Here is a 4,287-nt window from a genome sequence, read left to right as displayed (position 1 = left end):
AGTCCATCCTCTGCCAAGCTGCACCTGTGATTCTGCAGCTGCTCGCTGATGAGCTGACAGATAAGTAAATCTTTTCTTGGATATTATCCTCTGCATCCTTACCCTATCACCTCTGCCTCCCACAGGGCGCCAGCCTGCACTGTTGAAACACTATTTTTTTTTAGTGTTTCAACTGGAAAAAATAGAATGCCATTGATCAAAACTAGAATCCCTTTGATCCAAAGTAGAATGCCTTTGATCCTTTGTGATGTCATCATCTTGCTGAGGAAAAAAAAACCCTTAAGTAGGAGCTTTGCTCTGTTAAACTTTGCTGCTCAACGGACCTTGACCTGACAGTAAGCAAACCCTTTTGGAGAGTTTTGAGAGAATTTCGCGTTACCTAGCAATTCACTGACCAAGCCGACACATTTCACCATGTCAGCTAACCCATCCTTCCACTCAAATGAGCTTGGAATAGTTAAAGGGAGCGTTTTGGGAAACCACTACAAGGTAGAGGCTTTCCTCGGAGAAGGGGGCTTTGGTATTGTAGCCAAATGTCGTGATACCATGACCAACCAAGCTGTGGCTATTAAAGTCAACAAGAGCCGCCCTGATATTCTGCAACAGGCAAAACTGGAAATTTTCATCCTGGAGCAGCTGCGAAGGTTGGATCCAGATGCCGCCAACATTGTTAAATGGAACGGCTTTTTCCACGACGGAGAGCGGGTTTGCTTAAAGTTCGAACTCCTTGATCAATGCCCGTGGGACTATATAGGGGACCGGAAAAACCAGGGTCTCCCCATAAGCGAAGTCAGGCCAATTTTAGGTCAGCTCACAAATGCTCTGTCCCACCTGGGTTCTTTGGGAATAGTGCACGCTGACCTCAAACCTGGAAACATCATGGTTGTAAACCGCCATGAGTCTCCCATCAAAGTCAAACTTATAGACTTTGGCCTTGCATGTCCGGCGTCTGCAGTGATGCCTGGTGACCGTGTGGGGACAATTGGTTATAGTGCACCTGAAGTTATGCTTGGCCTTCCTTACAATGAAGCAAGTGACATGTGGTCTCTGGGGCTAGTAGCTGTGGAGCTTGGTACAGGGGTGCCACTCTACCCTGGAAATGAAGACTATGATGTTTTGAAATTCATCATAGAGACTCAGGGTCAGCCACCAGATCATGTTCTAGACTCTGGCGTGTACACTGAAGACTATTTCATTAAAGACAACGGCAACCAACAGCGCTGGACATTTAAGACTGACCAACAATTTCAGTACGAGACAGGATATGAGTCCCTGGAGACAAGATACATAAAACCGATGCGTCTCGATGACCTCTAACAAGTAATGATGTTTAGAAGAGGACCTGAAAATGGCCAACGTTTGTTTGTAAGCTTAATTAAACAGATGTTGGCCTTGGATGCAAACCAGCGCATTACACCGTCGGAGGTTCTCCGGCATCCCTTTTTCAACCCTAAGAGTTCCCCTTACATTGACATGAGTGCTGAAAGACCACAAAACCCTGTGGTCTTTCAGCACCCTTCAAACTTGAAATGCAAGAGATCAGAGAAAATCAACTGCAGTTTTCAAAACTCAGTTGAATTTTCTCAGCAAGTATTTGTCCACACGTCAGCCAGCCCATCCTTCCGCTGAGATGAGCTTGAAATAGTTGAAGGGAGTATTTTGGGAAACCACTACAAGGTAGCGGCTTTCCTCGGAGAAGGGGGTTTTGGTATTGTAGCCAAATGCCATGATACCAAGACCAACCAAGCTGTGGCTATTAAGGTGAACAAGAACCGCACTGATATTCTGCAACAGGCAAAACATGGAAATTTTCATCCTGAAGCAGCTGCGAAGGTTGGATCCAGATGCCGCCAACATTGTTAAATGGAACGGCTTTTTCCACGACGGAGAGCGGGTTTGCTTAAAGTTCGAACTCCTTGATCAATGCCTGTGGGACTATATAGGGGACCGGAAAAACCAGGGTCTCCCCATAAGCGAAGTCAGGCCAATTTTAGGTCAGCTCACAAATGCTCTGTCCCACCTGGGTTCTTTGGGAATAGTGCACGCTAACCTCAAACCTGGAAACATCATGGTTGTAAATCGCTATGAGTCTCCAGTCAAAGTCAGACTTATAGACTTTGGCCTCGCATGTCCTGCGTCTGCAGTGATGCCTGGTGACCGTGTGGGGACAGTTGGTTATAGTGCACCTGAGGTTATGCTTGGCCTTCCTTATAACGAAGCATGTGACATGTGGTCTCTGGGGCTGGTGGCTGTGGAGCTTGTTACAGGGGTGCCACTCTACCCTGGAAAAAAATATTATGATGTTTTGAAATTCATCATAGAGACTCAGGGTCTGCCACCAGATCATGTTCTCGATCCTGGCGTGTACACTGAAGACTATTTCACAAAAGACAACTACTACTACAACCAACAACGCTGGACATTTAAGACTGACCAACAATTTAAATACGAGACAGGATATGAATCTTTGGAGACAAGATACATAAAACTGACACGTCTGGATGACCTCGAACAAATAATGATGTTTAGACGAGGACCAGAAGATGGCCAACGCTTATTTGTCAGCCTAATTAAAGAGATGTTGGCCTTGGATGCACACCAGCGGATAACACCCTCTCAGGTTCTCCGGCATCCCTTTTTCAACCCTGGCCTCTCCAACAGGTTCCCAAGTATCAACATTGAAAAACCATACAGAGTCAATCTCCAGCATGGCATCTTCCACCCTGGACAAAAGTGATAAAAACACAAACTGGGGTTGGAAAAGGATATTAACAGCAAATTACACTGGAAATATTAATTAAGCTGCTCCAATAATTATCACTTTGGCTTTTTTTTTTTTTTTAATTTTCACTCCCCCCACCCCAACCAGTCGCGGCAGATGACTGTCCCTTCCTGAGCCTGGTTCTGTCGAAGGTTTCTTCCTTTTTAAAGGGAGTTTTTCCTTCCCACTGTCGCTAAATGCTTGCTCATAGGGAATCTTCTGATTGCTGGGGTGGCCAAAACTCTAGGGGAAGTAGCAATTCTTGTGAAAATTAAAAAAAAAAAAAAGCCTACCAATATTCAAAGCAGAGCAGCGGACACCTTACCATCACATCAGTCCTTTAATCCGACCTAAAACACCATGTTTACAGAAATAAATTCCATACAAATTGGAAATAAATTGTTGTTTTTTATTGTTTATAAATATATAGTGCTACCCTTCAGCCTCCTAGTAGACATACCTGTGTTATAAATGTGAAACTCCTACGATTTTCAGAAAAGTTGACCTCTGACCTTGAAGTCAAGGTCACTGAGATTTAAGCTTCACAGAGATTTTCAGTAGATGCAACCATGGTATTGATTTGAAAAATCTACACAATCACAAACTTGGATGTCCACAGCGCCTCGCCATATACCAAAGATTAAGAGGTGTTTTTTTTCTAGGTTTTTATAAAGATTACAAAACACAAATAACAAAAATTCCAACGATATTGTCATTTTTGACAACGCTATTTTGATGTTGTTTAATGTAGTGCAAAAAAACAAAACAAAACAAAAAGTAAATAAGGTATATACTACATAGTATACAAAATTTTAGTGGTCAACAATGGGGTCAATAAACAGAATGAAGGAAGGAAGTCTTTTATATGACAATGGTGTGAAAAAGCGTTTTCCTATTTATTTGTATGTTTGTCACACTTAAACATTTCAGATCATCAAACATTTTTTTTCTTTTTTATGTAAAAAGAAAAGTTTTGCGAGACTTCGCAAAACAAACTCGAGATCTCGCAAAAGTTTTAGCCGCATTCTTCGGACGCCAGCTCGAAGCCGACCGGGAGGTCGAGGCACGAAAGCGGTGTTCCTCCCGGCTGTAGTAGGTCTCGACCTGCCATTAGCTTCGAGCTAACGGCAGGTCGAAGGCCAAAGAATGCGGCTAAAACTTTTGCGAGATCTCGCAAAAGTCCGTCTTAATTTTTTTTTCTCCCATGTCCCCTGCGGGGCTCCGTACGAATGAAATGGCTCTTAGAGCCGGCTCTTTGACGTGAACGACGCGAGCCGGCTCCTTATCGCGAGCCGTGGGTTTTTTTTTTTTTTCTCTCACCCTCTCTCTCTCTCGCACTTTTTTTCCGCTTCACTCAGCATGCAGCCTTGTGCTTTACGCTGGGAAGAGGGGGGAGGGACGGTAGTTACACTCAGTAGCACAGGAACAGAGCAGGAGGGAGAGACAGAGAAAGAGCAAAAAGGAAAAAGCTGAAAATTTAAATAGTTAAAAGTTGAAATGTGAATAGTTAATTTTTGTATTATATG

The 4,287-nt window shown here is 43.6% G+C and overlaps 1 pseudogene; it reads left to right on the top strand.

The window, feature by feature from the left end:
• The first annotated feature begins 414 nt into the window (after nucleotides 1-414).
• LOC147310413 (uncharacterized) lies at nucleotides 415-3,239 on the top strand (annotated as a pseudogene).
• Nucleotides 3,240-4,287: the final 1,048 nt, after the last annotated feature.

This window comes from Aulonocara sp. 'chitande type north' Nkhata Bay, linkage group LG17 (assembly GCF_057382095.1).
Source record: "Aulonocara sp. 'chitande type north' Nkhata Bay isolate Kocher_YH1m ecotype deep benthic linkage group LG17, A_spYH_male_GT1.1, whole genome shotgun sequence".
Taxonomy (NCBI): Eukaryota; Metazoa; Chordata; class Actinopteri; order Cichliformes; family Cichlidae; genus Aulonocara; species Aulonocara sp. 'chitande type north' Nkhata Bay.
The sequence above is the reverse complement of the archived record's forward strand: the minus strand, read 5'-3'. Positions and strand labels throughout refer to the sequence as shown.